Source organism: Mauremys mutica, chromosome 14, assembly GCF_020497125.1.
Source record: "Mauremys mutica isolate MM-2020 ecotype Southern chromosome 14, ASM2049712v1, whole genome shotgun sequence".
Lineage (NCBI taxonomy): Eukaryota > Metazoa > Chordata > Testudines > Geoemydidae > Mauremys > Mauremys mutica.
The window spans coordinates 19,319,366-19,332,764 of NC_059085.1; the positions used below are offsets into that span (position 1 = coordinate 19,319,366).

The 13,399-nt window shown below is 43.9% G+C and overlaps 1 long non-coding RNA gene across 2 annotated transcripts in view; it reads left to right on the plus strand.

Moving 5' to 3' along the window:
• LOC123349426 overlaps nucleotides 1-13,399 on the plus strand; it is a 138,982-nt gene that overhangs the window by 101,029 nt on the left and 24,554 nt on the right. For both annotated transcript variants that reach the window (XR_006573536.1, XR_006573535.1), the window contains exon 2: nucleotides 7,463-7,617. This is a non-coding gene — a long non-coding RNA (uncharacterized LOC123349426). The remainder of the gene's footprint in view (nucleotides 1-7,462; nucleotides 7,618-13,399) is intronic.

The window sequence follows — 13,399 nt, forward strand, 5'->3', positions numbered from 1 at the left end:
GAATCCATCACTTAGCTTCCTTCTATAGAGGAATTACAGCATGTGTTAATGTAGAGGGTTTGCTGGAGAGGAATACTTAGAGAAGCTGACATTTCAATAAATTGACTAGGTTTACAAGATTCTGAAAAGAACAGCAAGAACTAAGGAAAAACCCACCTGGCATAGCAAGCCAGCTTGTTTTAAAACAAACAAGTTCTGACTTGTGAGCCCACAGGTGCCTCCATATAGTCAATGGAGAAAACAAACCACACTTGTAACTTGTTGTTTAAGAGCTTCCAAACAACTTGGCTTGGCTAGAAAACAAAATATTTAATTATTTGTGGTTTTGAGCTTATGAATGTTCCTTTCTTTTACTTGCTCTCTCTTAATATTCAAAGTCTGGGGAGAAAAATTCTGGGTAACGTTGTGCTTTCTTTTTCCATGCAGCGGAATATGATCCTGATATTTTGCTCTTCCAGCAGGACGCATGCAGGATTCTTATCAACATCTGTGAGAACTCCCTAATGTAGAATACAGGAATTTAAATCTTTGCTGATCTGATATTAGAATTTTGCCTGGGAGTGCAATCCAGGCCCTTCTCCTCAGTCTATATAATGCTGTCAGTGTCATCATTCGGGTCTCCTGCTCTTTTTTAAAGTGATGCAGACTAAAAACAAACCCACATTCCAGTGTCATAACCTCATTTAAGAGGTTCCTTTTCGCATTTCCTTAAGGCACCTTTTTTTCCTAAGTAGTTTGAATTGTGGGCCAAGATTGTGCACAGGTTGCTCAAGGCCCGTTCATCATTTGCAGGTTGAATGAGTGTATTTAGTATATTTGGAGAGAGTGACTCTTCAGGGTAAACTGTGGTAAATATGCAAGAAGCTCGTTCGCCAGAAATTGCTAATGAGGCAGCTCTACTAAACCTTTAGTTATGAAGTTTTCAATTGTCACCACGAAGAAAATGTATGTGTCCCTAACTCTGTGTTTTTCCTCCACATACACTTTTGTTCGGACAGCTAAAAGTATCCTCCTGCAGAGCTGGCATGGCTAAAAATTTTACAGTAACCAGGGCTTTGTTCCTCAAGTGCTTTCAACGTGGGTGGTAAGGCCAAGGCAGGAGTGGTCCAAGGCTGTGGCATGGGCTCAGAGTCTAAAAATGAGACAACTATAAAAAAGCAAAGAAAAAATGTGGTTATATAATAGGAGCCTGGTGTTGTGGATAAGAAAATTCTGAGTAGATCACTGGCTAGAAGGATTTAGTGGGACTCCCAACTAGCCAATTGGGGGAGAGAGACCAACAAGGGAAAACAGGCCAGGCCGGACCCCAATGTGGGAGAAAGCTGCTTAGAGTGTGAAATGACTGAGAGAAAATTTTGTTTGTTTTTGTTTTTGTTTTGTTTTTAGAGGTCATTCGAGGCTCAAGCTTTTCAGTTTCCTCCAGATTATATGGCAGAGGGAAAGGATCCACATGCAAAAAATCTCACTGGTTGGCTTTTGCTAAACCCTGTTTTCTCTGTGTAACCTTAATGGAACAAAAATGGTGAATTTTGTACATCTTTAGTTAGGAACTAGTTTTAAATATCCATTGGCTTTTGCACACTTCAGTAATATGTGCTCACAAATCTCATTTTTGTCCGTAGATAAAATCTTTCATATTAAGCCCTCAAAAATCCTTGTACTAGAGGCATCCTGAGTCTGTAAAGACTGTATGGTCTTGATCCTGTAAGGTGCTGAGTACTCCCAGCTTCCATTGATCTCACCTGCATTCGCTAGATTGATCCTTCTCAGAAGCAAAATGCCTAAATAAACAAATCAGAAACTTCCCAGAACAGTAAAGCACTTGCTCAGGCGAACGGCTGTAGAAAGATATTTCTGCATGGATTCTCCAGTCTCTGAAATGAGTTTAGGGACACAAAACCCATTCATATTACAAATTACCTTTTGCTTTTGAACAGTAAATTATCTTTATTATTAGCCTGGCCATGGTGCTGCAATTATTAGGTGCCCTGTGTGTAAAGGTTTTAGCAATTAGAAGTCTGAGGTGGCAGTGCCATGATATAGAGTGATAATAGGTGTCCAGTCAAGACAAAGGGATGGTCTATATTCGTGTCTTTAGCATGTATCACTGTGATCAAGAAGCTATGGTGCACTTAAACATTTCAATTAGCCCTGACATGGCTACTGTGAGCCTGCTATTAAGTTTTTATGAGGCTTTCCCCTCAGATTGCTCATTTCTATTTCAATCTATAAATCTGAGATGGCAACAGCTGATTAATTCTCCCGGAAGAGAATAGCACATACTTATTAATAAAAATATCTTTGTCTTCACTATGGTTAGGACCAACACATTATTTTTCATAAGCTTCCCCCCCCTTTCTTTTTTTTCCACGCACCAATGCACAAGAGGTTGTAACCACACCCTGCTGATGAGGCAGAGGCTCCAGAATCACTAGCTTTCTTGCTCCTAACCACGTGGACTGAGTTTGACTGGTTTTGGTAGCTTTCAGATTTAGTGCAACCTGGAATTCCTCCAGTTGACTCCCAGCCCACACTTGCTAAAGGCAACCACCCCACTTCTTGGCAAGAGACTGCCTTCCAAACCGGTCCTTGGACTTCATTTCCAGTGTAAAAGTCTTTGCTGCCCTTATTTTCACAGTGACCAACAATACAGACTACTTTTATTTCACAGCTAGTATTTTTTTGGCCTCATGTTGCTGTAGTTGATATTTCAATCTTTTTTTTTCTATGGCACCTTTCAAAACAAGCTCCAGTGTATGTAGCTATGCATATCTCTGAGCTTTGAAAGAGACCGAGCCCAAAAATGCAAGTGAAACTTGGCCAAATCTGCTTCATTTTTCCTGGTCACAGATGGAATCTTCAAAAAAACAAACAAAAACACCCCTCAAACAACCCCGCCCCCCAATAATACTTAGCATTTCACAGTATGGGATCATTATTTCCATTTTACGGCTAGGAAAGTAAAGGCACAATTGTTAATTCCAAGCTGTCTCAGTGACCCAGTGGCAAAGCTGCAAATAGAACTTGTCTTCCAACTCCCAATGCTTTATCCACTGGTGAAAGCTGGCTGAGAGTCAGATGTATTTTCCCCTCATCATGTGTTCAGCTAATTCCTTTCATGAATGAAACAATCAGAGGGCAAGTAAGAATCCTGGTATAGTGTATAAGAATAGGGTGGTAGTCCTTTAAATCAGAGGTTCTCAATCAGGAGGTCCAGGGCCCCTTGGGGGTGGCAAGCAGGTTTCAGGGGGTCCGCCAAAATAAAACAGAGAGCCGGGCTGGCGTTAGACTCACTGGGGACCAGGGCTGAAAGCCGAAGCCTGAGCAACCTACACTTACGTAGGCATGAACTAGACTAGTCGTTCTCAAACCACATAATCTATGGATCGCTGGTGGTTCGTGGAGCCCTTCCTTGTGGTTCAAGAAATTAAATATTATGAGAACCCAATAGTGATAGATGGTTTAGGAGGTGAGGTGGGGCAAAAAGGGAATCCCATACTTTTGAAGTGGTCTGCAGAATGATAAAAGATGGACTAACTGGCTATTCCCAACTCTAATGATTTGGGATTCTGTATGAAAGATTCCAATCCTCTGATCAGATGGAAGGCAATTCATCTTGGTTTCAGTCTGGCAGTGGTCCAGGTGCAGATACTTTCATGCATCCCACGTGGATTTGCACAGGCCAAATGCAAATCTACATTGGAGCCACTGCAATTTGATTTTGTCAGAAACGCCAGAAGTATCTGATGTCAGTAGATGCAAGGGACTTTGGGAAGATTTCAATGTAGTTTTATGCAAAAAGAAGATAACTCAGTAACATTAAATGTGTCCATTTTTGTGGCCATTTGTTTTCCTTGTAATCTATAGAGAGCAGAAGAGTATATTTGCGTTAAGTGATGTCCATTTTTATATAGAAATAATTTAGAAATCTTCTGAGCACACAACATTTTGTGAGATAATGCAGCTGAATATTTGAACGCTTCCCTAAGGATAATTTTTACAGGAGCATAACACCCTAGAACAAAATGAGAATTTCTCATTGCCTGCCAATGTAATTCTTCTCCAGTAAAGACCCTTTGATATTAATATGAAGGCACATAAATGGATGCATAACATGCTGAGAGCACAAATTCCAAAATATCTCATTGTTTTTAAAGAAAGCTATGATGGTGTCCTGTCCCTCTCAAACTCATCTGAAAGTGATCAGTTGTATAGCTGTTCTATATCCGGGGTCCCAGTCAATGTGACTCATCACATTCCATTAAGAAAAAAGAACGAGGGGTACTTGTGGCACCTTAGAAACTAACACAACTTATTTGAGCATAAGCTTTTGAGGGCTAAAGCCCACTTCATCAGATGCATGCGGTGAAAAATACAATAGGAAGATATATACACAGAGAACATGAAAAAATGGGTATTGCCACACTAATGAGACTAATTGATTAAGGTGGGCTATTATCAGCAGGAGAAAAAACTTTTGTAGTGATAATCAGGATGGCCCATTTCAAACAGTTGACAGGAAGGTGTGAGTAACAGTAGGGAGAAAATTAACATGGGGAAATAATTCTTAGTTTGTGTAAGAGAAGTTTCAAACACATTTTACTGATTGAGATGAGTATCCATACCATGTTTTATTAGTAGCAGGGAGCACTTTCACATATTTATTTCCAGGCAGTGTGCTGGTGAATAAAAGTATCAATCCAAAAGAAAACATTTTAAAAAGATCAGATCCTATTAAAATTTTACAGCATGATTCTGTTACTTATGCAGTGCATGAGCTAACAAGACCTACCAATATATGTCTGAATGTGAGACAAAATGTCTGCTCTGCACACCAGAGGTTTTTAGAGAGTGGCGACAGGACCGAGGCCATATCCTTATGGATAGATAAACCTCTGGGGGCTATTTGGCAGGACAGTTGTCAGCTCAAGAACTATGTAGTTCTCAGTGCTGTACAGTTTGTTATAGATACATGAAGTACCTGAAAAATATAATATTTCACTAAAGCAAATCTCTTGCTTAGTAAATAACCCATATTGTCAATAATAATACTTAGCTGTATCAGCTATACATTGGTTTCACAGGACTTTACAAATTGGGATAAGACTCATCCCCATTTTACAGATGAGGAACAGAGGTATAGACAAGTGAGTTGGCCAAGGTCGCATAGTTGGTCAGTGGTAAATCCAGGAGTAGAATCTAATTTTCCTGACTCCTAGCCCAATGTCCCTCCCACTGGAACACAGTGCTTCCCTGCACTTGGCAATTTTATACAAGACAAATAGATACAATAAAGTTATGTTCATATCTGCAGCATTCCCTTGCACTCCCCTTTATTAGTATTGTTATTTGTATAGCAGTAGCCTCTACGAGCCCCAATCATGGAACATGACACTATTACACTATGGGCTGTGCAAACACAGAACAAAATGATGGTCTCTGCCCCCAAAGAACTTACAATCTAAGTATCAGATGACAAAACAGATGGACGCAGGCAGATGGGGGAGCACAAGGAAACAATGAGACAGTGTTGGTCAGCATGATAGGCAGTTGTCTCGTTACTATAGGGAATACCTTAAGTACTGCAAATACCGAGCTTGTCTAAACTACAAATATTGAGTTATCTAAGGCAATTGGCAAGTTTTGAAAAGCCACTGCTATCTGAAGGTAAATTTGGCCTAGTGTTTCTACATTATGAGTAAAATCCATATGGGCAAAACTCCCATTGACTTCCATGAGACAGAATTCCACCCTGTATGTATGTGTAAGGATAATGCAATGTTTAATTAAGCAAACTAAAATCATGCTTATGAAAGGAAGAATAGGAAGTGTAACCGCATAAGCCAGGAAGCCACCTTTAGAAGTTCATCTTTCCTGCTTTGGTCTACAATCATCAGCAATTCCCATATATTCCATTCAAGGTTAGAGAATTTATGGGGGATTCCCATGCTTTTTCAACCACATTATCTGTAATGGTAAGGATTCTTGTCGTCTTGCATATCGTACTGCGTGTATGACTGCTTCATTTAAGCTCTGCATCCATTTGCTATTTCCTCATATTCATCAGTTTAGAAAGTCAAGCATTTACTATTTATGCTTGACATAAATACATCTAGGGAATGTGTTTTAAATGATGCTCACTTTCAGCATAAGCCTGCTGTTGGTGGAACCTAAAGACATTACGAGAGAGAAAGTGCAGTGTTTAGAGGGGGCTTTTCAAAGTGCTCTACGGAACTGGGAGTTGTGTGTCTGAAATGTTATTGCTGAACCACAATTAACTCTTTTTTGCTACAAACTGAAATTCTGAGCTACTCAAAACACAGAGCTGCTATCACATTACTCCTTAGTAAGCTGACCTGTTGAATAAAACCTATGACAATATCACTCACTGGTAGCTTTTGTCATAGCCCTCTCTAGTCATGTCAGTTTTTAAACCTAAATATCCCCTTGTACATAATCAAGTTTCTCTCCTTTCTAGTTCAGTTCTCCACATCTACCACAGACTCCAGTCAACAAACCATTTGACCTCACTCTTCTGTGTCACAGCCACTGTCCTTCCAGCCAGCACTGTCTCTGGTGTCACTCATCCCCCTTTCTGCAGTGCCTGCATCTCTGCTAGCACTTCCTCCCCTCCAGGAGCTACACACTCGGCTTCTCAGCTGAGGACCCCAGCTGTGCTAGTTAATAGGAGACCTGGAAATGAGCCCTCTAGATGATAGCTCTGCCACTCCACACTTGGACAGTTCCCAAACTATCTTGTTTAAATATCCTTCCTGCTACTCACTGGTATGCAGAGGTGGAACACGTGGTGCAGTTCCATAAAGCCTGTGTTCCATCAGGAGTTTGCGCTTCACAGACTTAGTTCCTCAGTCAGTGCTGGAAATGCATTTTGTCTGTCCCGTACAACGGCATGAGATAGCATCAGCATGGCATATTTAACGGCAGTGTGGCTCCATTATTTGCTCCCCTATCTCAGTATTCTCCTCCAAATTTGTTGTAAAAAGGTACAAAATGCAGCACATCCAACTGAGCCTCCTCTCACTGCATCTGCTTGCAATGATTTGAATGCTGTGCAGTACTCCTGATAGTCCCTAGCTATTCAATCAGCGGCACCACAGTCATAATGTCAGTTGCAGTGTTCACAAAGTTTCTTCTTTTGGTAGAATGTGGTGGTGGTTTGTCATAGATATTTACTTCTATCCTGCTTTGTGTCTCAGACCTCAAAACGCTTTTTAAGTATGAAATAATTAGGCCTCACAGCACCCTTACAAGTGCTGCACCTCACAACACCCTTACAACGGACCATTCCACAGCAGCTGCCCCACAGTAGAAAGCAGAGAATTGGGATAAAAACACTTTTTTTTTTAAATAGAGAATGTGAAATTGAATAAACTTTTTTTTATCACAAACATAAACAAATGTTACTTTTGCTGGAATTACAAGGTTTCTTTCTTGTTTACAGTTGAGACATGAAGAGAGAATCACTCAGCTTTAGTGCTATGGTCCTCTTGTCCCCTGCTCGTAAGGCATCCTCCCACAATGTGAATTTTACTAAGGTGTGGCAGAGACCAGTCCATTATATGGAACGGATCATCAGTTTCCTTTACTATCAAAAACGTAAGTGCACATGTCAGTTAGTTTGTGTGCTAACACATGAGTCGTATGGTCCTGATCTTACCGATCTGTTTTCTCTCGGTCCGGGGCACCGATGATAATATAAATGAGACCCTCTTGCATACCCAAAAAGTCAGCAGGGAAAGGGGCCTGGGGTAGGAGGCCCCTTGTGGTCCCCCTTTGGGCATCACTATCATTGAACTAGGAGGGGGCGTTAGCTGTATACTTGATTGTCTGCACTTTATCTGTTGCGCCTGAGTAATCTGATAACAACTGCATTATTATAACTGTAATGTGCAGCCATACACGATTTTGCACAGAGCATTTAGCATTAAGGGTTCACTTTCAGCCAGACCAAATAGCTAGGCAGGGCATTGGATAGATATGCAGCAGGGCACAAGGGGGAAAATTCCCCCACTCACAGGATTTGTTATCATCTCTGTCTTGCCTCCACATCCCAGCCTGTCACTGGGAAAGGCGCTTCCGAGGATCAAGGTTCTGGTGGGCAGCTGGCGCGCTCGCACCCTTTGCAGTCCTCCCAAACTCTAACTTACTGGCTCCCAGCCGTTTGCAGAGCAGAACCAAACTGGTCCACTGCAGGATGCACTCCACTCTACCCGGCTGTGAACGTGGGTGTGTGACTGAGAGTTAATAGAGTGTATAAGCTTCCCAGCAGGCCCTATGGGAGCATATTTAATAAATCCGAGCTGCACGACCCTCCCCCAAACCCGAATAGTATTAGATTGCTAAATAATACAGCAACAAAGATATGGCATGGCCAAGGACAGTGATTTAGTTTCTGATCATCTCAACAGAAGGCTACGTAGTGCAGCGCCCTTGGGGACTTTAGACCTGAATGCTTTGCAATTTGTAGTTATTGTTTGAAAAGTAACTTTTGGTAAAGCGGGGGAGGGGAGGAACCAACAGCTCATGTAGGATGTAGAGGGGTAGGCTGCAGCATTAAACTGACTAGACAGCTCCAGAAAGGGTTGTCTTACGGGATATTATTGTGCCCTTTTAAAAGGGGGGGGAGAGATTAGGCCTCCCCAGCTCTTTCCTCATCTGTTTAATTCCACAAATCTTTTTCTTTTTCCCTTTATTTCTTTATCCCCCTTCAATCCATTGCTCCCTTCCCCTGCCAGCTGGCTTTCTCAGCTGCTCCATTGATCTCTCAGCCGCTCTGCACTCCTGATATCAGACTCAGTGGGAGGCAGAGTAGCTCAGAGATCAGCAGAGCGGCTGACAGACCAATATAGGAGTGAATCCCAGAGACCAGGCAAAAAACCCTGAATTTGTTCTGTTGCTTTCTCTCCCCCATAGCAACCCCTTTTGAAATGGTAGGTCTGCGTTCAAAACTAGAAGCATTGAGTAATAACAGTCAGAGCTCTGATTTCTGGTTTCTGCACGTTTGAGTGCTGGGCCAGATATGAACTGGCAGGCAGTAGTACTATCCCGAAAGGCTACATCTAGACTACACAGACCCCTTTTGGCAGCATGTAGGTATGTGTAGCTTCAGGCCGCAGTGAAAAGCACACTGCGTCCACACTGTGTCAGCAAAATGCTTGGGCAGAGGTGAGGCAGCGGGGAAAGGCTTCAGAGGCTACCCTCTGCAAGTGCCTTTCGCTGTGGTGAGGAAGGGCCCAGCTTTTCCTCCCTGCCTGCCCCCACCAGTGTGTTTCCCCACTCCAGCAGCAGGGCACTACACTACTAAAAAGAGCATGTAGGCGGGGAGGCACTACTTGGGTGAGTGGAGAGCTGCATAGGGTATGTACTCAAGTACCTACGCATGTCCTTCAGGTGTCTGTCCTCTGCTCACCTAAGCCATGCTTCACGGCTACACTGTTGTTCTAGGCGGGCTACGGCGGTATGTATGCTACGCTCTGCCGAAAGAAGCACACAGTGTAGACTGGGGTAGGCAACCCATGGCACACGTGCCAAAGGCGGCACGCAAGCTGATTTTCAGTGGCACTCACACTGCCCAGGTCCTGACCACCAGTCCGGGGGGCTCTGCATTTTAATTGAATTTTAAATGAAGATTCTTAAACGTTTTAAAAACCTTATTTACTTTACATACAACAATAGTTTAGTTCTATATTATAGACTTATAGAAAGAGACCTTCTAAAAACCTTAAAATGTATGACTGGCACGTGAAACCTTGAATTAGTGATAAATGAAGACTCAGCACACCACTCCTGAAAGGTTGCCGATCCCTGACACACCCAAAAAGAATCAGTCTGTTACCAGCACTGAGAATTTGCTCTGTCCACTGCCAGATGGTGCATTGCTGCTGGGTCTGCCCTGATCATGGAGTTTGCTAGCAGATCTTTGTAGGATGCCACTTCTTCATTTCAGAGTTAATTTGGTTAATCTGTGCATGGGTAAGGGCAGGCAGCAAGGGAAAGACTTGAGTATGGTTTTATTGAGCTGTATTCCACTGTGTTCCAGTATTAGCCTGTCTGTTGGCCCATCACTGCTTAGTTTTTATGCCAAAGAAAAACACATGGCATGGTCAGGATGAATTCAGCTGCAGATGGGAAGTATTAGTGTGATTTCATTTGAATTCATAAATGAGTCTCCCTGGCATCCCCTTCAGCAAGGAAGGTGACTTGGGTAGCATAGCAAGTGTATTTCCATGTATTATCAGCATCATTTAAGGATAGATACTGTAGGGCCAAGTTCATGCAATATCTCTCTAGCCTTCGTTTTGACAGCTATCTTCAGCAGCAGCTGAACTTATTTTTAAGTTTTGATTTTAATGTAAAGTGCCAGTGGAGATGAACCACAGTGACTGCTGATCAAAAGCAAGCCTAGAAAGCATGCCCGAGAGCCACGACACCTACGCCCTGGAAGAACCCATCAACATTCTCTCTCTTCCCTCACCCATGCACCAGGAAGTAGCGACAAATCCTATTCATAAGATGTTGTTATGAGCCACTTTATTTGAAATTTTATAAATTGCAAACATTGAAGCAACCATTTTAATTTAATAGCAATGCTGTTCAGTTATACACAGGGAAAACAGACTATGAGATTGATAATACTTATCTCTGATAGTCCAATTCATTAGTACATTAGGGGGGAGGGATAGCTTAGTGGTTTGAGCATTGGCCTGCTAAACCCAGGGTTGTGAGTTCAATCCTTGAGGAGGCCACTTAGGGATCTGGGGCAAAAATTGGTCCTGCTAGTGAAGGCAGGGGGCTGGACTCAATGACCTTTTCAGTTCTAGGAGATTGGTATATCTCCAATTATTACCTTACTACATCTCAAAGTGGCAAATATCAATATCCCCATTTTTCAGATGAAGAAACAGATGTGTAGAGACTTACCGAAGGTCACCCGGAAAGGCAAGTGGTGGAGCCCGGGAGAGAAGTCGGGCCTCCTGAGTCCCAATCCAGTGCTCTGTCTACTAGGCCATGTAGGAAAATAGGAAAAGTTCCCAGGCTTTGGGGGTTAAAAATCTAAACTTAATCCAAATTTCACACCCAGTTTCTATTTTTTAAGATGTGTTGAACTGAAATAGCAATTCTAAATATCCCCAGAATACTGTCCTGTTAAACATCTACATTTAGATATGAACTTTTTTCAGTAGGATTTGTCTCTAGAAATAAACAGGTGTTTTTATAAATAACGTAGCCTTCCACAAGGAAAAAGAGTCCCCCTTAAACTAAGTCATCATAAGGGGTGGGGGAAAGCAAGGGGGGGAAAGAAGCACAGAGTTATACATAGCCTTTAAAAATAATGAATATTGTATTAGTGGTGGTGGTCATCGCTTGACTAGATTTCCGGAGGTGTTTCATTATATTTACATATTAGTTAATGGATACTTTAGATGTCATGTTACTACACTTTCTGTGTCATCATCTTTTAGTAGCAGACTATTCACATCAAAAGTTGGTAAATGTGATGGAAAATCAGTTTGTACAGCAGTTCTGTCATAAGGCTGAATTTCTTATTTTGCCAGCAGTTTTCATAATAAGCAGGCATAAAATTGCCATGCAAACAGTCCCAAAGGAATTGTTCAGTACAAAAAACCCTGAAGTTCACTAGCAGTATGGCCCTTTCCCCACCCAATCCACAAGGGAATCTATGCAATGACCAAGTGCACCCTCTAGGCGCATTTATTTTTAAAACCTCTCATGAGGTCCTTGCACCCCTCCAAACGGAGCATAACACTGTTCAAATGGGTCCTCGGGCACAAACTCAGTTTGCCATGGGCTGCATAACCACAAAGTGTCTCTCTTCCTGTGCCTGGCTGCTTTTGTCACCCATCTGCAAGGTTTATCCTAATATACCTCACACTATTCCTCCCCCTGCAATTTCTACACTGCTCCAGTCAGCTGCTCAAGGAGTGTTGCATGAGTTGAGGGTAGCAGGCAGAATAACCGAAAAGCAACCGGCTTCACAGAAGTTGCTAGATGCTTTCCTGGCTCCCCAGATTTAGCAGTTTTCCCTCCTTCTGCACCCCTTCCTATGCCTATGCTAATTTTCCCATAACCTCTACTTCCCATACAGCAGTCAGAGATTGGAGAACAGGCTGCCCTCTTCCTTCTGTGGCAGCAATAGCGTCTTTACAGCCCTGGGCTTATAGACCCCAAGCACTGCCAGGAGCAGAGGTCCCCTTCAGCGTGTAGTGTCATGGACTTGTACTGATATCTATTTCCCCCCCAACTTAAATCGGAATCTACTGACTTTTGCTAATAGCAAATCTGAATGGTTGACTTCTGGAGAAAGAGCACAGCCGTATCAGAAAACCCCTTCATGGTCAGGCAGAGGAGGGTTTTTTGGAATTGTTGCTCTTTAAAATGAAATGACATAAAAATGTAGTGACAAAGATGTTTGCATTTTAAAAAAGACAGCTGAAAGTTCTTTGGTTGTGCTTTGGGTATGAAAGTACTGTAGGGTGACCAGATGACAAACATGAACTATCGGGACGCCGGGGGAGGGGGGGACGGAGCAAAAAAAAAAAAAAGCCAGAGCGCCCCCCGCCACCAGGCGGCAGTGGCACAGCCCCGTCTCCACCCAACTCTCAGCTCTGACCCCCCAATACACTCCCAGCTCCCCCATCCCCTCGCTCCTGGGCCCCGAGCTGTGCAGCCGAGCCACGCTCCGGACCCCTCTTGCAGCTCCCGGCCCAGCCGCTCCCGGGCTTCATTGCACCAGCCCCACAGCAGAGGCTGCTCCACTCGCCCCGGGCAGCCCCGCTCCGGCTGCAGGGAACTCGGGGACCCCCCCCCACCCGGGCAGGGGGCGAACCAGGCAGCCGGGCCCGGCCCCTCCTGGCAGGAGCGTGTCTGCCCCACACGTGTCTCTGCCCCCTGCCTGCTCCGCGCTGCCCTGCAGGCTGCAGGGCTGGAGCAGCCTCCGTGCTGCGCTCCCAGCCCCGGCCATGGCCCGTGCGCAAACCTGGGAGGGAGGAGGAATGTCGCATGCTTGGGGAAGAGGTGGGGCCAGGGCGGGGAGTTGGGGAGGGATCCAATGGGGCAGTGAGGGGCGGGGTTGGGGCAGGTCCAGGGCAGGGATTTGGACAGGGGTCCAATGGGGGAAGGAGGGGGATGGTCGGGGGAAGTGGGGGGTGAAAGCCCCTCCGGGCTCCGTCTATGCACCGGAGCAGAGGGCAAAATTGCTTGTTTGTCCAGTGTCCCGACCGAACATCGGTCGGGACGCGGGACAAACAAGCAAATATCGGGACAGTCCCGATAAAATCGGGACGTCTGGTCACCCTAAAGTACTGAGGCAGCTGTAAATGGCGCCAGAATGAGGGGAAGCCGGTGTGATTTATTTTCT